General features: G+C 46.3%; 1 pseudogene; it reads left to right on the top strand.

Annotated features, from left to right (window-relative positions):
- Nucleotides 1-10,892: 10,892 nt before the first annotated feature.
- On the top strand, nucleotides 10,893-11,010 carry LOC126163517 (5S ribosomal RNA; annotated as a pseudogene).
- The last annotated feature ends 13,946 nt before the right edge of the window (nucleotides 11,011-24,956 follow it).

Genomic DNA, 24,956 nt, shown 5'->3' with positions numbered 1-24,956 from the left:
TGTTGGATACTGGTATCAGAAAAGAGTGAACGACCGACCTGATTCTACGCATGTTCCATAGGAGACAGATCTGGCGATCTCGTTGACCACTGGGAAAAAAAACACAACATCGTTCATAGGGACTCCTGCCACGTGTGGGCGAGCATTTTCCTGTTGAAAACATGGTAACACGATACTGTTGCATGAGAAGTAACACACTTAGGATGTCCATGCTCTACCGGTGTGCCGTCAGAATTCCTTCCTTCCTTCATTCATTCCTGCCTTCCTTCCTTCCTTCCACCACTGAGTACCTGGTTCACTTGCAAACTGCAGTTGCCACAGCTATCATACACAGGTACCTCTTGAGTTCCGTATCCTTGGCTCTACAAAAAGCGTATGCCATCGACTGGTGGCGTCACATTCTCCCCACGCCATAATCTCCAGATTTTATTCCGAAAAATCCTTCCACCTCAGTTTTTGTGTGTCCAGATTTGGAGACACTGTGTTAACTTCACTTTCAAGATAAACGAACACCACCGCCTTCGCAGTTGCCATGAATGGGTTCATCCTTGCAGTTGGACTCATGGCTCATCGCAGTATTTGGGTGGTCGATGGTCTCATTACAGAGGCTGACGCTGAACGCCAAATACAGGAAAACAATTTTAGCCTGTAAATTGTGTTTTGAAGGATGTATGACAATAGAAAACCTGAGCATTTGAGAAATTACTGGTGTGTTCCCCAATCTAGTATTATGGAACACGTTTGCTGCTCAACGAGGCTATTATGAACTTTCTGAAGAAGTAATATCTCTATCGGAATCGTTTTTGGATTCTGCACGAAGAGCTGTTGTGAAACTCAGCTCTCTCTCAATGACCATGAAATTCAGGGCGCCGCAGGCATCGCTACCCAAACTGATGTAGGGTTCTTTGACTTCTGGAAGGCATTCGATTCAGTTCCATCCTGTAGCTTAGTGAGAAAAATGCGGGGTTGCCTAATATCGGACCGGATGTATAAATTCTTGGCGTTTATATCTCAGCACTTAATGCTTTACTGGACGAGATCGTCAGATTTAAAAATGATTTCTGGAGTATAACAAGAGAACCATCTTCTACTTACTCCTGGCCTTATCTCGTATCTTCAAGCGGTCAACATTTTCATATGGATTTGGGTGTGTTAATAGTAGAGGGTGTCCGGACGACCTTCTTGTTGCCACCCTGGCCCCTCTCTGGGAGGGAATTTGTCCACCCCATTTGTTTGCGTCTGGTGTAATATCACGGTCAAGTGTGAGAGCTATATTTTAACTAAAGTTCAGTCTTGATCACAACACTTATGTCTCAATAACATAGGTGACCGGTTTCGGTTATATTTATATAACCATCTTCAGACCCATGCGTTCCTTGGAGGATGGTAGGCGGAGCTCTCCTCAGCTGCTCAGTTGACTTCGTAGCAGCTGAGAAGAGCTCCGCCTACCATCCCCCAAGGAAGCCATGGGTCTGAAGATGGTTATATAAATATAACCGAAACCGGTCGCCTATGTTATTGAGACATAAGTGTTGTGATCAAGACTGAACTTCAGTTAAAATATAATATTCTATTGATCACTGTTTCCAAAAATGTACAAAGTGTGAGAGCGTTTTCGCCGGCCGTTGTGGCCGAGAGGTTCTAGGCGCTTCAGTCCGGAACCGCGCTGCTGCTACGGTCGCAGATTCGAATCCTGCGGCGGGAATGGATGTGTGTGATGTCCTTAGTTTAGTTAGGTTTAAGTAGTTCTAAGTCTAGGGGACTGATGACCTCATATGTTAGATCCCATAGTTCTCAGAGCCATTTGAACCATTTTTAATGCACTTTCAAAGTGTTTGCAGATCGCTTAACTCAGGCAGGACATAGGTGCCAGTCTGGTATTCACCTAGTCGGACGATAGAAACCGCCTAATAATAGCATCCCGCAACCCTGGCTGACATTGGCCTCGTCATTAACTCGCCGGGTGGATTTCATTCGGGGCTGGCGTGTCTCTTCGAATCCTGGCAGCGGCGTGCTGACGTGCGCGGTTATCATGAAGGAAGGAAGATTAATGTTTAGCTTCCCGTCGGCACGGCACATAGGTCATTAGAGACGTGAAGCTACCCGGGTGGACTAGTATCACAAGGGAGCGTTGTAGCATTTATATAGGGCTGTTCGCGGACGAGGATGATGCTATTGTATATAGAGTGCTACTACTGGGAGTAGTAAATACACTCCTGGAAATGGAAAAAAGAACACATTGACACCGGTGTGTCAGACCCACCATACTTGCTCCGGACACTGCGAGAGGGCTGTACAAGCAATGATCACACGCACGGCACAGCGGACACACCAGGAACCGCGGTGTTGGCCGTCGAATGGCGCTAGCTGCGCAGCATTTGTGCACCGCCGCCGTCAGTGTCAGCCAGTTTGCCGTGGCATACGGAGCTCCATCGCAGTCTTTAACACTGGTAGCATGCCGCGACAGCGTGGACGTGAACCGTATGTGCAGTTGACGGACTTTGAGCGAGGGCGTATAGTGGGCATGCGGGAGGCCGGGTGGACGTACCGCCGAATTGCTCAACACGTGGGGCGTGAGGTCTCCACAGTACATCGATGTTGTCGCCAGTGGTCGGCGGAAGGTGCACGTGCCCGTCGACCTGGGACCGGACCGCAGCGACGCACGGATGCATGCCAAGACCGTAGGATCCTACGCAGTGCCGTAGGGGACCGCACCGCCACTTCCCAGCGAATTAGGGACACTGTTGCTCCTGGGGTATCGGCGAGGACCATTCGCAACCGTCTCCATGAAGCTGGGCTACGGTCCCGCACACCGTTAGGCCGTCTTCCGCTCACGCCCCAACATCGTGCAGCCCGCCTCCAGTGGTGTCGCGACAGGCGTGAATGGAGGGACGAATGGAGACGTGTCGTCTTCAGCGATGAGAGTCGCTTCTGCCTTGGTGCCAATGATGGTCGTATGCGTGTTTGGCGCCGTGCAGGTGAGCGCCACAATCAGGACTGCATACGACCGAGGCACACAGGGCCAACACCCGGCATCATGGTGTGGGGAGCGATCTCCTACACTGGCCGTACACCACTGGTGATCGTCGAGGGGACACTGAATAGTGCACGGTACATCCAAACCGTCATCGAACCCATCGTTCTACCATTCCTAGACCGGCAAGGGAACTTGCTGTTCCAACAGGACAATGCACGTCCGCATGTATCCCGTGCCACCCAACGTGCTCTAGAAGGTGTAAGTCAACTACCCTGGCCAGCAAGATCTCCGGATCTGTCCCCCATTGAGCATGTTTGGGACTGGATGAAGCGTCGTCTCACGCGGTCTGCACGTCCAGCATGAACGCTGGTCCAACTGAGGCACCAGGTGGAAATGGCATGGCAAGCCGTTCCACAGGACTACATCCAGCATCTCTACGATCGTCTCCATGGGAGAATAGCAGCCTGCATTGCTGCGAAAGGTGGATATACACTGTACTAGTGCCGACATTGTGCATGCTCTGTTGCCTGTGTCAATGTGCCTGTGGTTCTGTCAGTGTGATCATGTGATGTATCTGACCCCAGGAATGTGTCAATAAAGTTTCCCCTTCCTGGGACAATGAATTCAGGGTGTTCTTATTTCAATTTCCAGGAGTGTACATGTAAAGTATTGTGGATAAATAGGCGTTAAGAGCCAGTACCGTATTACTGTTTCATTACGATTTTGTTTTGAGTCATCAGTCTTGTGACTCAACGACCCGCCACGAATTCCTCTCCTGTGCCAACCTTAGAGTTGCAATTGCAACCTACGTCCTTAATTATTTTCTCGATGTATTCCACCCTCGATCTTCCTCTACAATTTTTACCCTCTGCAGTTCCCTCTAGTACCATGGAAGTTATTCCCTGATGTCTTAGATGTCCTATCCTCGTGTCCCTTCTTGTTGTCAGTGTTATCCATATATTCCTTTCCTCGCCGATTTTGCGGAGAACCTCCTCATTCCTTAGCTTCTCACTCCACCTACTCTTCAACATTGGTCTTATAAGCTCCCATCTCCTTGGATATTATATGGGTTAATTAATGATTATTATATTACATTCCTCTTGTTTTAGTTGACCGTGTATATCGAGACTTCGTTCATTGTTAAATGTAATGGTGTGGTACTAACTGATCGAGACGCATTAACAACTGGTAAAATTTAATTTATTTCCTTTATCACACTGCACAAACATAAACACGCTATTATTCAACTGTGTGCCACTACTATTAAACATAGAGATGAATCCTTCGCTACGCAACCGCCTTTGGCTCAGGCAGCCTACACCTTCCACAGCCTCTCAACAACTGCCTCTGCTTGCGACTTTGCGCCACTGGGCATTGTCGCCCTCCAAAGAACAACCACTTACAGATACTACACACCAGTACTCTCACAGTCTGCAGCACCACATATCCCGTCACGTCTCCAGGCCGAACTATCTTACTGTACTGAATCGACTGGAACGCGCATCACTTGACTGCCATAACACTAGGCCTCATTGGAAATTGTAATTTTTTACTTTTAAAACGGAGATCATTCAGAATCAATGGTATCCTGTGGATAATGACAGTTTTATGTGAAGATTATCGTTTGAATTTAAGTTCTCCCATGCGACCTCAGAATTAACAGATGTAAGACTTCAGTACTTTTCAATTATTTACAACACCTGTGACTCCCTTTCCAAGCCTAAACACTTTCCCAGGTATGAAATGACGGGCCTAGGAATACCGAAAACTGTGGATTTCACAGTAATATGCCACTGTGCCGTTTTTCAGTGGGAGGTCTCCAAAGAACAACCACTTACAGATACTACACACCAGTACTCTCACAGTCTGCAGCACCACATATCCCGTCACGTCTCCAGGCCGAACTATCTTACTGTACTGAATCGACTGGAACGCGCATCACTTGACTGCCATAACACTAGGCCTCATTGGAAATTGTAATTTTTTACTTTTAAAACGGAGATCATTCAGAATCAATGGTATCCTGTGGATAATGACAGTTTTATGTGAAGATTATCGTTTGAATTTAAGTTCTCCCATGCGACCTCAGAATTAACAGATGTAAGACTTCAGTGCTTTTCAATTATTTACAACACCTGTGACTCCCTTTCCAAGCCTAAACACTTTCCCAGGTATGAAATGACGGGCCTAGGAATACCGAAAACTGTGGATTTCACAGTAATATGCCACTGTGCCGTTTTTCAGTGGGAGGTAACTGCTTGAAAATGAGAAATGCTCGAAATTACTGTCGACATAGGTAAACAATTCTGACACCCTGTTAACAGCCCTTTTTTTCAGGAACAGGTAGACGTAAGAAGTTGGCCTTTATCTCACTAAAGGTCTAAGGTTCCATGGCGGCGTAAAAAAAAAAAAAAAGAGAGAGAGAGAGAGAGAGAGAGAGAGCTTCCAAGTCAATGCGATCAAAAGAAACGGCCATTTATGTTATATTTTGACAATCGCAAACTCACTCATCAAAGCCTATAGGATACTTCCCGTTGAGCTGGAATCATGAATTCGGCAGGAAACAAGGATCACAGTACAGCCACACCAAAAATATCCGAAAACTGTGAATTTGTATTTACACTACTGGCCATTAAAATTGCTACACCACGAAAATGACGTGCTACAGACGCGAAATTTAACCGACAGGAAGAAGATGCTGTGATATGCAAATAATTAGCTTTTCAGAGAATTCACACAAGGTTGACGCCGGTAGCGACACCTACAACGTGCTGACATTAGGAAAGTTTCCAACCAATTTCTCATACACAAAAGCAGTTGACCGGTGTTGCCTGGTGAAACGTTGTTGTGATGCCTCGTGTAAGGAGGAGAAATGGTACCATCACGTTTCCGACTTAAATAAAGGTAGGGTTGTAGCCTATCGCATTTGCGGTTTATCGTATCGCGACATTGCTGCTCGCGCTGGTCGAGATCCAATGACTGTTAGCAGAATATGGAATCGGTGTGTTCAGGAGGGTAATACGGAACGCCGTGCAGGATCCCAACGGCCTCGTATCACTAGCAGTCGAGATGACAGGCATCTTATCCGCATGGCTGTAACGGATCGTGCAGCCACGACTCGATCCCTGAGTCAACAGATGGGGACGTTTGCAAGACAACAACCATCTGCACGAACAGTTCGACGACGTTTCCAGCAGCATGGACTACCAGCTCGGACACCGTGGCTGCGGTTACCCTTGACGCTGCATCACAGACAGGAGCGCCTGCGATGGTGTACTCAACGACGAACCTGGATGCCCGAATGGCAAAACGTCATTTTTTTCGGATGAACCCAGGTTCTGTTAACAGCATCATGATGGTCGCATGCGTGTTTGGCGACATCGTGGTGAACGCACATTGGAAGCGTGTATTGGTCATCGCCGTACTGGCGTATCCCCGGCGTGATGGTGTGGGGTGCCATTGGTTACACGTCTCGGTCACCTCTTGTTCACATTGACGTCACTTTGAACAGTGGACGTTACATTCCAGATGTGTTACGACCCGTGGTTCTACCCTTCATTCGATCCCTGCGAAACCCTACATTTCAGCATGATAATACACGACCGCATGTTGCAGGTCCTGTACGGGCCTTTCTGTATACAGAAAATGTTCGACTGCTGCCCTGGCCAGCACATTCTCCAGATCCCTCACCAATTGAAAACGTCTGGTCAATGGTGGCCGAGCAACTGGCTCGTCACAATACGCCAGTCAGTACTCTTGATGAACTGTGGTATCGTGTTGAAGCTGCATGGGCAGCTGTACCTGTACACGCCATCCAAGCTTTGTTTGACTCGATGCCTAGGCATATCAAGTCCGTTATTATTTCCAGAGTTGGTTGTTCTGGGTACTGATTTCTCAGGATCTATGCACCCAAATTGCGTGATAATGTAATCACATGTCAGTTCTAGTATAATATATTTATCCAATGAATAGCCGTTTATCATCTGCATTTCTTCTTGATGTAGCAATTTTAATGGCCAGTAGTGTATAACACACGACAAAGAATTTTATTGTCATTTATTGTCTGACTATCTGTCTATCCGTCTGTGACTATCGATACCGGTAAGAGGCAAACATTTTCAAGATTCTCGATTTCCCGGATGGATGAACTATCTGTCCACACAACTAAAGTTGTACGGAACTTTTGGGCGTCAGTCCTCGCCGCACTTGGCCAATATCTTTTACGTATAACATCTTTGCCACATATTTTTTCCCATTTAATAAGCCATATGTGTACCAAGCTTGGTTGCAATTTCACGAAGTCCCCAGAGTTATGCTGTAACATACACACAACCAAACACACACACACACACACACACACACACACACACACACATCCTTAGTTTTATCTGCAGAAAATTTACGGGTCTCCTAACGACCCCTTGATTCATACGGGAAGCAAGCCCTGCCACAAAATTGAAATCGCTACTAATACGTCGATTTTGTGCGCATGATTTTAAGCGACATGGTTGGGGCTCTCATCGATGTTCCTTGTGATTATTACTTGTGAAGAGACAGTCATGATCGCAGAATATCGTTTATTTTAAATAAAATTACATTATATATTATATATTTTTGTGTGTAACTGAACTGTCTTCCTGAAGACGAACCCTTATGGGAAGAGTGCGCTTAGGGCGGTTGCAGGGGGAAGAGGAGTACATTCACTCGAGTCTCTGCAGTATCAATCAATTATCGAAGCACATCATCTGCTTTCGTTTATTATGGTAGAGTGCCCGTTCGACCGACTCGCCTGCATCTTACCAGCACAGCTTTTGTGCTAGCCTTTCTTAGCTGTCAGAACACTGACCTTGAGAAGGCCGTGATGAAAGCCTCTCCACCGATAATCCATCCTGAAGATAAAGGGACAGTTAACTGATAGTGGGAGCTCAAACTCAACGGCACACTGCATGTTACGACTGGCCTGGACACGCTTAAAAACTTGTTGTGGACTGTCCACCAGTTATCGCACAGTGCTGATCTTTCCCCGTACCCTCCGACTGCAATCTATAGGGTATGTGATTAAGTTCGTAGCGTTTTGCCTAAGTTTAATAGACACAACATGTACATATAAACGAGACTGTAGTCATAAATAAGATATATTCTCCATCACTTTTTACAACAGTCTGCCAACGCTGGGGTAACTTTTCGATTCCACAACTGCAGAAATCACGTAGTTTTGAGGCGAAGAACTCGTCGAGCCGTGTTGGGAGCGCATTTTTATCCGCAAAGGAAGTTCCTTGAAGTTTGTCCGATAGACAGCAGAAAATGTGAAAATCGGCGGGCGCGATGTCAGGCGAACAATGTGTGTGCGAAATAACTCCCCAACCCAACTCCTGCACAGTGCACTTTTGTCAGTGTAGCAGAATGCGGTGGGCGTTATCGTGAAGTAGCATCACTTCGCGCAATCTTTCTGGTCGTTGACACCCAAAGTCGCTGTTCCGCCAGATGCAGAACATTATCTTTCGTGAATGCGCGCAGGTCTTTTTACAGGGAGTTGCTGTTTTGTTTGGGATCAGCAATTCATTTCTTGTTGGATGTGAGGTTCGCCAGTTATACAGAACACCGTTTTTTCTCAGCACCCAAACATGTTTCGGCACCACTGTGCCATCATCGGTGGGTTTTCGTTCTTATTTGTTCTGCAATGTGAACATTTTTGTTAAATGATTATAAAATTATGTGCATCTTTATTTCAAACAACGGACTTGCAGCAGTGGATATACCGATTCCCGTGAGATCACCGAAGTTAAGCGCTGTCGGGCGTAGTCGGCACTTGGATGGGTGACCATCCAGGCCGGCATGCGCTGTTGCCACTTTTCGGGGTGCTCCAATTGAGGAGCTACTCGACCGAATAGCAGCGACTTCGTTCAAGAATACCATCATAACAACCAGGAGAGCGGTGTGCTGAGCACACGCCCCCCCCCCCCCCCCCCATATCCGCACCCTCCACTGAGGATGACACGGCGGTCGGATGGTCCCGGTAGGCCACTCGTGGCCTGAAGACGGAGTGCTTTATTTCAAACAACAGATCGTTTCTTTTTGTAAATACCTTTACATTTGGCGTGCATGAATTGTCTGGATCACTTGTGTGTTACTTAATACAGCTAGCTTGTCATCTGCAACCAAGCGATGTTGACGAGAAAGTTTTTTGCTGGGAGTTAACCTATCTTCCAGAATGTAATTTAGTTTGTCGCGATACATTCTAAAAGATAGGTTAACTCCCAGCAAAAGACTTTCTCATCAACATAGTTTGGTTGCAGATGACAAGCTAGCTGTATTAATTAACACACAAGTGATTCAGAAAATTCCTGCACGCCAAATGTATTTACAAAATGAAACGATCTGTTGTTTGAACTAAAGATGGACATAATTTTATAATCATTTAACAAAAATGTTCACATTGCTGAATAAATAAAAACGAAACCCCACTGATGACGGCACAGTGGTGCCGAAACATGTTTGGGTACTGAGAAAAAACGTTGTTTTGCATAACTGGCGGACCTTACATCCAACAATTTTAACTGCAAACACGACCAATACAAGGAGCCGCAAAACAAAATTAATTTCCTTTCCGTGCGTTAGCATAGTGGAATGGTTCAAATGGCTCTGAGCACTATGGGACTGAACTTCTGAGGTCATCAGTCCCCGCCGGTCGGGTTGGCCGAGCGGTTCTAGGCGCTACAGTCTGAAACCGTGAGACAGCTACGGTCGCAGGTTCGAATCCTGCCTCGGGCATGGTTAGTTAGGTTTAAGTAGTTCTAAGTTCTACGGGACTGATGACCTTAGAAATTAAGTCCCATAGTGCTCAGAGCCATTTTTTCATCAGTCCCCTAGGACTTAGAACTACTTAAACCTAACTAACCTAAGGACATCACACACACCCATGCCCGAGGCAGGATTCGACTCTGCGACCGTAGCGGTCTCGCAGTTCCAGACAGTAGCGCCTAGAACCGCTCGGCCACCCTGGCCGGCTAGCATAGTGGAATGATCACAGTTCATCACATTTGTCAATTCTCGAGTACATGGACATGGATCATTGTGAATAAATGCGGTCAAACGATTTTTATCAAACCCGGAAAGTCTTCTTCAACGTGGAGAGTCACAATTGTCAAAGCGATCCTCCTTAAAACGAAAAAAATCATTTTCTTGCTGTTCTCTGTCCAGTGGCATTATCCCCTTACACGGCGTAAATGTTTCTGGCTGCCTTCGCTGCCGTCACCCCTCTAACTCAAACTCAAGAATACGCAGGAAATGTTCCGATATCTCCACTTGGCACTCCATTTTTAGCGCACACAACTCTACCTGCTATCTCCAGATGACAAGATTACAATATGTAAACTGAAATAGCAACAGCGAATTACAAATAAAAAATAACAATCGATAAAAAAAACCATAGCAACCGGCATACCAACACGCAAAAGAAAAACGCTACGAACTTATGCACAAACCCGATACAAAAATTTCCGAATGCGTGGTGTTACACGAAGTACGTAGCTGCGCGTCATTCTCGTTAATTCCCATGCCCCTGCGCAACAGCACGCTCTCTGCATAGTGTGATATAAATGGCATGCCAGGTAGAAGAACTCGTGGTTAAGCATTCTGCTTTATCAGCCGCTTCCTGTGTCATGCGACGCACCGTCTCGCCGGCGGCAACAGGCGTACCGGCGCTGGACTTTGAGACCGGCCGGGGGTTGCCAGGATGGCTTCGTCGCACTACCAGGCTGTCACTCGTGCGTGAGTCACAAGAGAGGTGACGCATTCAAGCCACCACACTGCTGACACACGTACTCGCAGTCAACTAGCGTTTGACACTCGCTATCTGTCCATAAACTCATCACGCAACACTTAGGCACATAAACTTTTGCTAGGGTGTGGGACGGGCAACGGCCATGCCGCAGTGGATACACCGGTTCCCGTGAGCTCACCAATGTTAAGCGCTGTCGGGCGTGGTCAGCACTTGGATGGGTGACCATCCAGGCCGCCATGCGCTGTTGCCATTTTTCGGTGTGCACTCAGCCTCGTGATGCCAATTGAGGAGCTACTCGACCGAATAGTAGCGGCTTCGGTCAAGAATACCTTCATAACGACCGGGAGAGCAGTGTGCTGACGCCACGCCCCTCTTATCCGCATCCTCCTCTGAGGATGACACGGCGGTCGGATGGTCCCGGTAGGCCACTCGTGGGCTGAAGACGGAGTGCTTTTTTTAGGATGTGGGACGAATATTGTTGCTTCAGAAATAAATTAAAAATTGTGCCAGTATCCCGGTACTAAGGTTTTCGGTGGGTTTCTCTTGGTGGTATAGCAAATGACAGAACTGGAAATTCATCTCTCATTTCTTCTCACACGAGAACCACTTTGCCTCACTAGGAAGTCGCCTGTTACACTGCGCTGCCAGAGAACCAGATAGATAAAGTATTAACAACTCGCCGCCGGCCAGAGTGGCCGTGCGGTTCTAGGCGCTACTGTCTGGAACCGCGAGACCGCTACGGTCACAGGTTCGAATCCTTCGTCGCGCATGGATGTGTGTGTTGTCCTTAGGTTAATTAGGTTTAAATAGTTCTATGTTCTAGGGGACTGATGAGCTCAGAAGTTGAGTCCCATAGTGCTCAGAGCCATTTGAACAATTTTTATTAACAGCTCGGTTGAAATGAATGAAAGTGCGTGAGAACTTGCCAGAGATTTCCCAATCGTGCACAGGAAGGTGGACGTAATACGGAATGAGGACTGCTTGGCTGTAGCATCAAATGGGGCTGACCCTGCAACGTGAGTCAGTTGAAGGAATGGGACAAGGCAGTGTGCGTCAGTCAGCGAGGAGTTACAGTTCACTGAGGTAGTATAAGACAGGGTCGCAGTCTTTCGCCTCTACTGTTCAATCTATACATGGAAGAAACAAGGACGGAAATAAAAGAGAGGTTCAAGAGTGGGTTTAATATTCAGGGTGAAAAGGTGTCAATGATAAGATGCGCTAACGACATTCCTACCCTCAGTGAAAGTGAAGAAGAATTACAGGATCTGTTGAATGGAAAGAACTGTCAAATGAGTACAGAACATGGACTGAGAGTGAAAAAAAAGAAGAATGTAATGATAAGTAGCAGAAATGAGAACAGAGGCAAATTTAACATCATAATTGGTGATCAAAAAGTAGATGAAGTTAAGCAATTCTGCTATCTAGGCAGCAAAATAACCAACGATGGAAGGAATAAGGAGGGCAAAATGGTTCAAATGTCTCTAAGCATCTAAGCACCATGGAGCTTAACATCTGAGGTCGTCAGTCCCCTAGACTTAGGACTACTTAAACCTAACTAACCTAAGGACATCACACACATCCATGCCCGAGGCAGGATTCGAACCTGCGACCGTAGCAGCAGCACGGTTCGGGCTGAAAGGCCTAGAACCGCTCGGCCACAGCAATAAGGAGGACATAAAAAGCAAACTAGCACTGGGAAAAAGGACATTCTTGACCAAGAGAAGTTTGCTAGCATCATACATAGCCCTTAATTTGAGGAAGAAGCTTCTGAAATTGTACGTTTGGAGCACAGCATTCTATGGCAGTGAAACACGACTGTGGGAAAAACTGAACAGAAGAGAATCGAAGCATTTGAGATGTGGTGCTACAGACGAATGTTGAAAATAGGATGGACTGATAAGACAAGGAATGAGGAAGGCCTGTAGAGGAAACAGCTATAGAGGAAGGCAGAGATTGGAATACATGCAGCAGATCATTGAGGACGTAGGTGCTACTCTGAGTTGAAAAAGTAGGCACAGAAGAGGAATTAGTGGCTGGCCGCAACAAACCAGTCCCGAGACTTGTAAAAACAAAAGTGAGTGGCGTCCCGGAGACAAGATATGGAAGGCTTCACACGGGGAAGAAGGGTGTGACGAGTGTAGCATAGCAGTTTGATTCTGCTCATAGCATAATTTCACGTAGAACTTGGAGCGTTCCGAATCACAGGCACTGCTGCCCGAAGGACAGGATGAGGTCGATCACGGTCAGCTATAGTAGCAGACGGCCGCTACATTCTGCAACAGGCAAGAAGGGGCCCGCGTCATACAGCTTTTGGAGATCCAACCAGTTTAACAGGGCTGCAAGGCAAGCACTCTCACGCACTCCGCACTGTGACGGCAGATGCATGGGGGTGGTCTCTTCGCCCGACGACCAATATGTATACTTTGTGTTCCGTTGACAACCGCACATCCGTAGCACCGTTTGCGATAATGTCAAGAGCATACGAACTGGACTAATCAGGAGTGGGATCGCACGCATTTCTCACATGAGAGCAGATTCTGTCTGAGTAGCGATTCAGGAGGTACTCTCATGTGACAAGAGGTGCGAACACGTAATGCACGCAGGAACACTGTCGTTTTGGTGGGGCAACTGTCATGATGTGAGGAGGCATAACGTTGCATGATTGTTCAGACCTCCATATATCCGAAAACGGTACACTCACCAGTCAACGTTATTGTGGCACTGTACTCTTTTTCCACGTACGATTTTTCAGTCGTGCATTCGGCCGTGATTTCGTTATTATGGACGACAATGCGTCAACGCATCGAACAGCGCAAATCGAGGAGCTCTTGGAACGAAAGGATTCTTAGCAAATAGACTGGCCACCCGATGCCCCCTCCCCTGCCCCACTTAAGCCCCATCGAGCACGTGTGGGATGCGTTTGGGAGACGTACTGTGTAAGGTGGCTGTGATTTCGCACCTTACAAGCACTCATCCACATACTTTGCTCTGATCTACAACCACATTAGGTATTATTTGATAGGTAGTACATCGTAGATATGAATATTTAAAGCAGACTGACATTGCCACGTACACCTTGTAAATAATTGTTAATGCTTATTGCACGAAAGGTGACGGAGTGTCTTTATCATACTAGCAGAGGTAGGAATGACAGTGGAAATGAAACGGCAGGCGGAACTGAAGCCCTGGGTGGAAGGCCCACACAGGTGTGTTGGTCCTGCTTAAACACAGGAAGTAGCAAGACGGAAATCGTAGCACCTAAGTGCTGGAGCACAATAGAGTTGCGACCGGCCGGTTTGTAGCTGAACCAAAAGGATTATACTTCGAAAACTACGAAAATCTTGGACGCAGGTGAGAGAAACGAAGAAGCGGCACCTCGGAAACCACGCAGGCCGGGTTATTTCCAAAGATTTTTACTCAGAAGCGTACCATTGTACGAGTATATGTTTTTCCTCGCAAAATTTCCGCGCTGGACGACAAAAGACTAACATATGGTTGGTCGGCGTTCGGAAGTATTTGTAGAGAGGGAGAATATTCCGTGGTTTCTGGAATATGATTCGTTTTCGGAATTATGATGGTGGGGAGCCGAGACTTGCTGGGAAGCCAGCGCTGGAGAGATGTGGTCTTCCGTTGTGAGCGCTCGTGTGTGATGGTCGCTCGACATCGGCTTTTCTCAGTAGAGTTTATAGTTAGAACAGTTAGGCACTGTACTGTTGCGAACCTATACGATTCTGGACTTCACCTCTGGGTTGGTAGTCGTCGTTGAGTACGCAGTGTTCAGTAATTGAGATCACTTCCTCTGCCTATACTTACGTTGAGACGTTATCTGAACTCCGTCCTTGTGGTTGGGAGTTCGCATTTCTCGTCTGTAGAACACAGAGAGGAGAAGACAGTATTAGAGTATATTAGTCAGAAGACCGCCTTCTGCCGTCCTAGTGTTTGAAAGAGTTTAATTGTGGCTGGAGTCCTTCCATCGTCGCAGACGAGTACGAGAACCATCACTTCGATGCACCGTATGCAGTACATACGGTGATGTCGACAATTGCTTCGGCTCATTAGGGCTATAAAAGCCAAACAGCCGTGACCACGTTAGTTCATTTCCACTGGAGTTCCACATCACCATAGATCATCTCTGTAAGTAGTGTCTTCTAGGATTTGATATGTAGATGATGTCGCCGGCCGCTGTGGAAGAGCGGTTCTAGGCGCTTCAGTCTGGAACCGCGTGACCGCTACGGTCGCAGGTTCGAATCCTGCCTCGGGCATGGATGTGTGTAATGTCCTGAGGTTAGTTAGGTTTAAATAGTTCTAAGTTCTAGGGGACTGATGACCTCAGATGTTAAGTCCCATAGTGCTCAGAGCCATTTGAACCATTTTTGTAGATGATGTCAGTCATTGCGCGTTGTTGATATTAGACCGCGCCATCGGCAAATCTTGCCCATACTCATAATGTTTTCCGTGTGGCTACCTTACCGCGAAACAAGATCTGCCGTTGACCTTCCCAGCCTGAAGCTGTTCCACCATTCTCTTCTCAGGTCTGCCCTTTATTGTCTTCTCTATAATTTTCTGAAGTGAAGCTTCCTGGCAGATTAAAACTGTGCCTGGACCGAGACTGGAACTCCAGACCTTCGCGTTTCACGGGCAAGGACTCTACAGAGTGAGCTAACCAAGCACAACTCACGACCCGCCCACACAGCTTCAATTCTGCCAGTACCTCGTCTCCTACCTTCCTACCTGTACCTTGTTATGTTCGAGTTTAAGGGGTAGAGTTGGGCAATTGATTAGTAGTTTTACTTAGGAAATGTAAACTTTGTAATCTAATTTGTTTTAAAAATCTACAATAAATATATAAGCAGGAACAACGTTTATCATTTAGTAGGATTAGTTGCCTTCATTATTCATTTATGTTTAGATTGTATTTTACAAAATTAAGAGATCCTAAGATCTGCTTCAGGGGATAGTCAGACAGGGCCAGATCTTCATTTTAGCGTTTAATATTTTCCGTTGCGCACATTCATTTTACACCCGCCTGGAAAGGCATCTTGGAACAGCAGCACGTCCACATGCGCCAACGACGATCCAGCAGTTGTCGACCGTACTGTTGGAAGAATGGAACGCCCTACCGCGAGAACTCCTTACCGGCCTTGTGGTGATCACACACCCTATTAAGAACCGTGTCCCGCCTTTTGTAATGTTCAGGGGCTCCTCATAAATCGCGGCGACTTCAGTGTAACTAGTATTTTTGAAGGGAAGTGTCATTTCTGTTCGTCTCACTGCGTTTTTCTTTTAGTTACCTTCTCTACTACACTGCAGCACTTGTTTCTATGCGTGGTCCAAGTTTCATCGATCTGTGTTGCTTAGCAGTGATACATATCAGAAAATTACTATCTTCCTTAACTTTTGGACACCAGTGTATTTGGTTGAAAAGATTTTTAATGTGTGGCCTGTTTTTTATTTTGTTTTTGTACAATATATTGTTGTAATTATTGTAGAAATATTATTTCTCAGTTCTCTTTATCTGACAGGTTCTGATGATGGACAGATTCTGACGATGACTGTGGCCGAAACAAGTAAAAATGTGCAAAAAAAAAAAATTGAAGATATACTAGCGATCTAGACGTACAATTACATCGTCCTTATAACAGTCCGGGTCTCCAGCAATCCACGCTGATCCTTGGCTATTACTGTGATGCTTGAAACTGGTCCCGAGTTCGAGTCTCGATCCGGCACACAGTTTTAATTTGCCAGGAAGTTTCATATCAGCGCACACTCCGCTGCAGAGTGAAAATCTCATTCTGGAAACATCCCCTAGGCTGTGGCTAAGCCCTGTCTCCGCAATATCCTTCCTTTCACGAGTGCTAGTTCTGCAAGGTTTGCAGGAGAGCTTCTGGAAGGTAGGAGACGAGGTACTGGCAGAAGTAAAGCTGTCAGGACGGGCCATGAGTCGTGCTTGGGTAGCTCAGTTGGTAGAGTAGTTGCCCGCGAAAGGCAAAGGTCCCGAGTTCAAGTCTCGGTCTGGCACACACTTTAAATCTGCCAAGAAATTTCTTGACATTGATCACCTGTAAAATCGGAACACCAGGAATTACAACGAATGTCGAAACTCGATACTAAAATACTATAGCCGACCGCTGTGGCCGAGCGGTTCTAGGCGCTTCAGTCCGGAACCACGCGGCTGCTACGAACGCAGGTTCGAATCCTGTCTCGTGCATGGACGTGTGTGATGTCCTTAGGTTAGTTAGGTCAGTTCTAAGTCTACGGAACTGATGACCTCAGATGTTAAGTCCCGTAGTGCTTAGAGCCATTTGAAATACTATATTTGCGGGCCTGTATTGTTGTAACTACCTAGCAGCATCCTTCAGACATGACTAGCCACTGGGTTTCGTCGTTAATCATACGTCGCTTGACGTACGTGACTCACAACATACGTACGACAGTAGGACGTAGACGAAAGCGGTGGCATATTAGAGTTTAGGTCGGTCTGGTGAGCATGCTCGAGTGGCCGAGACGATCAAGGCGACCTCTCACGTCAAGTGAAAGATCCGAGCCGACCGGAGTGGCAGCGCGGTTCTAGGCGCTACAGTCAGGAACCGCGCGACCGCTACGGTCGCAGGTTCGAATCCTACCTCGGGCATGGATGCGTGTGATGTCCTTAGGTTAGTTAGGCTTACGTAGTTCTAAGTTCTAGGGGACTTATGACCTCAGCAGTTGAGTCCCATAGTGCTCAGAGCCATTTGAACCATTTTTTGAAAGATCCGTGTTCGAGTCTCGACCCGGCACAAATTACCATTGACACCAACGCCTGGTACCGCCGAAGTTTAGGCATATTCACAAATGCGAATATGATTCTCATATTTCATAAGGTTGTCGATCGCTGTTGTGCCTATTCCTTCAGGTATGCATGCATGTCTGAAGGACATTGTAAACTACACTGAGGTAACAGAAGGCGTGCGATACCTCCTAATACCGTATCGGACCTCCTTTTGTCTGACGTAGTGCAGCAGCTCGACGTGGCATGGACTAAACAAGTCGTTGGACGTACCCTGCAAAAATGCTCAGCGTTTCTGCCTATGTAGCCGTCCATAAATGTGTCCATAAGTATCGCCGGTACAGGCTGACCTCTCGATTATGCCCCATAAACGATCGATGCGATTCATGTCGGGCGATCTAGATGGCCAAATCATTCGCTCCCATTGTCCAGAATGTTTTCAAACCAATAGCAAACAGTTGTGGCCCGGAGGCATGGCGCATTGGCAACCATAAAAATTCCTTCGTCGTTTGTGAACATGAGGCCACGAAAGGTTGCAAATGGTCTGTGCCTTGTTGGCGATTTTGGTCCATGGGTTCTTGGGATCTTTGCCAATCTCGAACCCTACCATCAGCTCTTACGAACTGAAATCGGGACTCGTCAGATCAGGCCACAGTTTTCCAGTCGTCTAGGGTCTGGTAAGGTCACGAAGCAGGAGAGGCGCAGTAGGCGAGGTCTTGCTTATAACAAAAGCACTCACATTGGTCGTCTGGTGCCATCCCACTAACGCCAAATTTCGCTGCACTTTCCTGAAGTTACGTTCGTCGTACGTGCCACATTGGTTTCTGCAATTGTTTCATGCCGTTTTGCTTGTCTGGTACACTCACAATTCTACGCTATCCCCGCTGCTTCCTCTCTTTAAGCGAAGGCCGTAGGCCACTGCGTTGTCCGTTTTGAAATGTAATGTCTGAAATTTGGTATTCTCGGTATATTTTTGGCACTGTGAATCTCGGAATATTGATTTCCCTAACGATTTACCGAATGGAATATCCCAACCTGTAGGGCGGCGGGTAAAAGTTAATACTTAATTTGTTCGCCGTTTTTCTCAAGAGAGCCTGGCAACTAATTTTGTGGTCAGCCAGAAAGCGAAGGGAAACATACTGACCTTAGTTTCCAGTCTACACGGCCACATTCTGGTCCAGCCCACTGAAAGAAAAGTTGCTGTCCTCCTATTTCTTTGCGGGATCAGAACTATGATTTTAAATAAAAGTACACTACAGGCCATTGAAATTGATACACCACGAAGATGACGTGCTACAGACGCGAAATTTAACTGACAGGAAGAAGATACTGTGATATGCAAATGATTAGCTTTTCAGAGCATTCACACAAGGTTGACGCCGGTGGCGACACCTACAACGTGCTGACATGAGGAAAGTTTCCAACCGATTTCTCATACACAAACAGCAGTTGACCGGCGTTGGCTGGTGAAACGTTGTTGTGACGCCTCGTGTAAGGAGGAGAAATACGTACCATCACGTTTCCGACTTTGATAAAGGTCGGATTGTAGCCCATCTCGATTGCGGTTTATCGTATCGCGACATTGCTGCTCGCGCTGGTCGAGATCCAATGACTGTTAGCACAATATGGAATCGGTGGGTTCAGGAGGGTAATACGGAACGCCGTGCTGGATCCCAACGGCCTCGTATCACTAGTAGTCGAGATGACAGGCATCTTATCCGAATGGCTGTAACGGATCGTGCAGCCACGTCTCGATCCCTGAGTCAACAGATGTGGACGTTTCTGAGACAACAACCATCTGCACGAACAGTTCGACGACGTTTGCAGCAGCATGGACTATTACCCTTGACGATGCATCACAGACAGGAGCGCCTGCGATGGTGTACTCAACAACGAACCTGGGTGCACGAATGGCAAAACGTCATTTTTTCGGATGAATCCGGGTTCTGTTTACAGCATCATGATGGTCGCATCCGTGTTTGGCGACATCGCTGTGAACGCACATTGGAAGCGTGTATTCGTCATCGCCATACTGGCGTATCACCCGGCGTGATGGTATGGGGTGGCATTGGTTACACGCCTCGGTCACCTCTTGTTGCGCATTGACGGCACTTTGAACAGTGGACGTTACATTTCAGATGTGTTACGACCCGTGGCTCCACCCTTCATTCGATCCCTGTGAGACCCTACATTTCAGCAGGATAATGCACGACCGCATGTTGCAGGTCCTGTACGGGTCTTTCTGGATACAGAAAATGTTCGGCTGCTGCCCTGGCCAGCACATTCTCCATATCTCTCACCAATTGAAAACGTCTGGTCAATGGTGGCCAAGCAACTGGCTCGTCACAATACGCCAGTCACTATTCTTGATGAACTATGGTATCGTGTTGAAGCTACATGGGCAGTTGCACCTGTACACGCCATCCAAGCTCTGTTTGACTCAATGCCCAGGTGTATCAAGGCCGTTATTAAGGCCAGAGGTGGTACTAATTTCTCAGGATCTATGTACCCAAATTGCGTGAAAATGTAATCACATGTCAGTGCTAGTATATTTGTCCAATGATTACCCGTTTATCATCTGCATTTCTTCTTGGTGTAGCAGTTTTAATGGCCAGTATAAAGTTCCAATCAAAATTATATTGTATAAAGTTTCTCCCAATCTTCGAAATTCACTATTTTCAATTGAAGGCAAGTCTTTCTACTCTAACAGCACATTTAGCAGTTCAGAGGCGACCTCTACGGTACGTTCCTACCAGATTGTCTTTCGCCGTGACTAAAATTACTTAATGAAAGTTTGAAATAAATGTTCAAAATTAATGCTCGCCTTAAAAGTGGATAATAAGTTACCACTTGCCACGCGGAATTGGTAATTCACGCAGACGGCACAATAGCAGTTACTCTGGCGAATTTTAAGCGATCCAGGACGGTGTACAGTCGTCGCAAGTTCACTACCTGTTTTTATCGCAAAATATACGATTTGTCACAGTTCGGCTCTGACGTCATCCGAGGCACAGCGCTATCCGACGTTTGACAGACGTGGATCTTACAGTAGCTGAATGCGAAGTGAACCTCCCTACTGCCTCTCGGATTGCATTTATATAGGTGCCAGAGCGGACGGCCGAGGGAACTTCTGTTGTCTACGGCTATCTGCATACTGCAGCAGCCTCCGAACGACCGCTTTCTTGAGCACATAAACTTTAATAATATAGTTACAAATTACTTCAGAAACCTTTTAATTTTTACTTGTATACAGTTAAGCTGTTTGAAATCACAGAAAAAGTTTCAGCTCGCTAGACTGAAAACTTTGCCTTCTAGAATTTTTACGGTGCAACTAACGGTAGACCTATGAACCATACCTTTACTAACACTTATATCGACTGTTATTGATACTACAACTCTCAAATTTAGTATAGCCGTATCACTTGGTATGCTTTATCATCCACTTTAACCAAAATTCTCTATCATTAAAATCACAGATATTTAATCTACAACAATTGGGTACATTTTAGTTACAGAATTGGTTTTTATTTAATTACTGTAAGAGGTAGCTTAACGTGGTCTTTCAGTTATTATTTCTGGGGTGAACTGAAGCATAAAACAAATTTTCATGTTTCTAAGTCCATTATTTATGCCGCTGATTTTTCCTAAAACGTGGATTCCGGCGTTAATTTTTGTTATATGGTTTTGGAAACCTACACCACTTATTTATGACCTCTAACTGCGCCTTATGACCAAATTCTGGCTTTCTAGCTTCGTTATTTAGCGCCACTTATTTTTCTTTTAAAACGGCTTTTTACGTAAACTGTTGTCTAGAACATAGAGACTTGGTATTTGGAACATTATAACGTAAACTATATTTTAACAAAGTTTTAAACGTAGATTTTTATTTTTAATTTCATACTTAATTGTGGTGAAATACTTGCGCGCTACTCGCAGATGCGTGAAGGTGACGTGGCGCTTCTAGCAGTGAACTGGGGTAAGTCCCGGCACACTCGCTCGCCTCTGTATCTCAGCGCTTGGCTTGCTTCAACCCGTCTAGTTCCAACTACCATTTCGCATTCAAAGTCTTTAATTCCCGTCGTGCGGCCATAATCACGCCGGAGACCTTTTCACATGAATCACCTTAGTATAAATGACAGAAGTGGACATTAGAACAACACAGACATTGCAGTTTAGTATTGGTAATCCCGAAACTCATTGTGTGTATACAGTACAGTAGTAATAATAAACAACTAAATTTGTAGGTTATTTGGAGGCGTACAGGGTGCGATATTTAGTACAAAGAGCTGCCATCCTTGGCAGCAACAACGACTCTGAACCGGCTGGAAGTGGACTCGAACTTAGCGGGTTTGGCGAGCCATTCTACGCTGCTTCAACACCAAGCCAGGGCTCGCCAGCAGTAGTGACTAGCGAATGATGGCGTGCCAGTCTCGTGGCAATACACGGCCAGGTGTTTTCAGTGGCTGAGGCACATGGAAAACGTGCTGGCCAGGGCAAGAGTTGAACATTGTCTTACAGGCAACATAACATCTTGGTACACCAGATGTCGACGCAATGTGTCCGTGTCCCATAATGTATGTATCGTCGGAGCGATTGCTCACTTCACTTTTTCATTGCGTGAGGCACTTGGACTCCCAACTAGCATCATGTTATTAAAAATTATTGCCAAATACAGAAGCAACTCTGTCGTGCCCAGGAGAGACATTTATAAAACAAATTTAAAAAGACTGCCGATAGGGATCCATGAGTGACACTGTCTTTTGGGATATAGTGCTCGACAAGGTATTACGAAAACTATAAGAACAACCACTAGAAGCGGTGGCATATGTCGACGACATGATGGAAATGGAAATGAGCGTTTGGCGTCATTGGCCGGGAGGCCCCTCGCGGGGCAGGTCCGGCCGCCTTGGCGCAGGTCTTATTACATTCGGCGCCACATTGGGCGACCTGCACGCCGGATGGGGATGAAATGATGATGAACACAACACAACACCCAGTCCCTGAGCGGAGAAAATCTCCGACCCAGCCGGGAATCGAACCCGGGCCCGGAGGACGGCAATCCGTCACGCTGACCACTCAGCTACTGGGGCGGACGACGACATGATGATCGTTGTGAAGAGAAGCTCCGGAAGAAATCTGGGAAAATGATTTAACATGGTCTTTCAAGGAGTGCATTGATGGTCCTAGGAGATAAATTGCCTGTTGCATCTGAAAAGACCAAGTACATACGACTGAAAGGAAACCTTTTAAGGGACGAGGTCATGAAATTAGGTAACAGATCGATCAATAGGAAATCCTCCACCATGAAAGTTAACCTGTTTGGCGGCTATATAAAAAAAAATGAGAATGTATGCAAAATCTAGTTTACTGACAACATTTATTTTCCAAAAACAAAGACAGACATGATCTATGCTACACACATAACGATAGAATATCGTAAACAACTAACAGGTGGTTTAAGACCACAACGGGCAAGGATCCTGGGTGGCAGAAGTGAGTCAAGTACTCTGGACCTATAAATGTACATAACGCATGAATCAAACTGACGCTGAGCAGAGTTTGATCGATAATCTACAGAAGTTTATATTGTTGCAGTTGAGAGCAAGCGACGATTGGGATTTGTATGCCATGACAATATCGGAGCAGCAGTACGTTACCCTGTTTACTTCGTGCAGCGATGTATCTTGCAGCTGGCGAGATGTGTTGCGGCGGAGGCGAGGTGTGAGGCGGCACCTGTGAATCGAAAGAAATGCAAAATCTCACGATCTAGCGATCAGGCATACAGACTGCAATATACTCTCTACCAGACCCCTGAAATCATGGAAGATTTCAGTGTGTGACACACCTGTTCGCTGGTCGTACCAAGGACTAATCTGGCTCACTTATACGACAGAGGCACAAGGATACCAAACGGCAAGACTGGCAAACCAAAAACGAATAAGTGTGCCCTCAGCAAACGAGTAGTCCGAGACGTTTGAAGTCACACTGTCGGTACAGTAAGAACACCACAGGCTCCCCATCTAACTACTCACAAGTGAAGTCAGTCTTAGGACAGGTTCCAAGTACTAACCACACATACCAGAGCTTCGACCAGAAGTTGCTTCCAGACCGAAGTCCGGAGCCCGAGTGCCTCGCACCTCTCCCGGAGAAAATTCCGTTTTTCTGCACAGTGCACGAACAACACCGCCTTCACCCATCTTGAGCCAATCACAGGGCCTTAGAGGCGCTAAATCTCCCCTCCTACACGACAGCAAAAAACTCATGTCGAACCAGAGTTAAGAAACCTGCGGCACTGAAAAAAAAAAAGAAAAAGAAACCGCCAATTACTGGCCTCTTTAAGTTTTCGCGGAGGGAGAAGATGTTTTTCTCCGAAGTCGCATCGCTTCCCTTGGTACCAAATGAATAGATAAAATATTAAAGATCATTATCTAAATCGTCTGTGCCTTCGAGCATGTTAGTCCTAGCTATGAGGTGTAATAAAGGTACTATCACTAAATGTTTCTTACATGCCAGACTTTCTTATACAACCGAGGCAGCTGATGGAAGTGGGTGACAGGCCTATGGCTGACGCCAATGTAGATATAGCAGCAAGGTCCTGCTGGAGACCTGTCTCAACTATGGGGTGCTCTGTCTGCCCTGTACAGCCGTGAGTAATGGGGCTACCTTCGTTCTGCGCCACTCTGCATTTTTGTCAAATTTATTCAAGATGGCTGCGGTGACGTCATCCAAGATGGCGGTGTGTAGACTTGGCAGCAGGGCATGACGTCATTCAAGATGGCGGATTTTGGCAGGAAAATAGGTCAATTGGGGTATGTCCACTAACCTAACCCTCCAGAAAAAATTGGCGCCAAATTCAAATTCCAACAGGATAATGGCTGCAAAACCGTACTTGTCTTTATTATTATTCATTATCATTTATTATCAATTATTATCATTGTTATCATTCATTATCCTTTATTATCATTTATTATTATTTATATCATGCACATTTGTACGCAGTCCAACTGGCTTAGTTCATATCTCAGTCACCAGGGAGCGCCACCGTGATGTCATTCAAGATGGCGGATTTTGGTGGGAAGAAAGCCAATTGGGCCATATCCACTCAACTACCGTTACGATCTTAAATGCTCCTGCACATTTAGTCTTTGCTGAGCTGTCGTTGTCAAACCATCGCCATGTGTTCGATTATCAAGATGAATGTGGGTGATAGAGCAGCTTTCAATAGCTGCACTACATGTAGACATTCGAGGGAGGACTGTAGCCACAGTTCACTACACGAGGTATGGAAGCGTATGGTAATGGAGGAGTGTTGGAGGAATAAGTACAAGAATTCCGTTCTGCAGATTTCGGCAATGCAGAGGGATGGAGCCAGGATGCATCCCATAACCAGCATATGCTCAAGCGCATGCACAGACTGCAGAGATATTAAA

The sequence above is a fragment of the Schistocerca cancellata genome, chromosome 2 (genome assembly GCF_023864275.1).
Source record: "Schistocerca cancellata isolate TAMUIC-IGC-003103 chromosome 2, iqSchCanc2.1, whole genome shotgun sequence".
NCBI lineage: Eukaryota > Metazoa > Arthropoda > Insecta > Orthoptera > Acrididae > Schistocerca > Schistocerca cancellata.
Note: the sequence above shows the minus strand (reverse complement) of the source record. Positions and strands in the feature narration are given on the sequence as shown.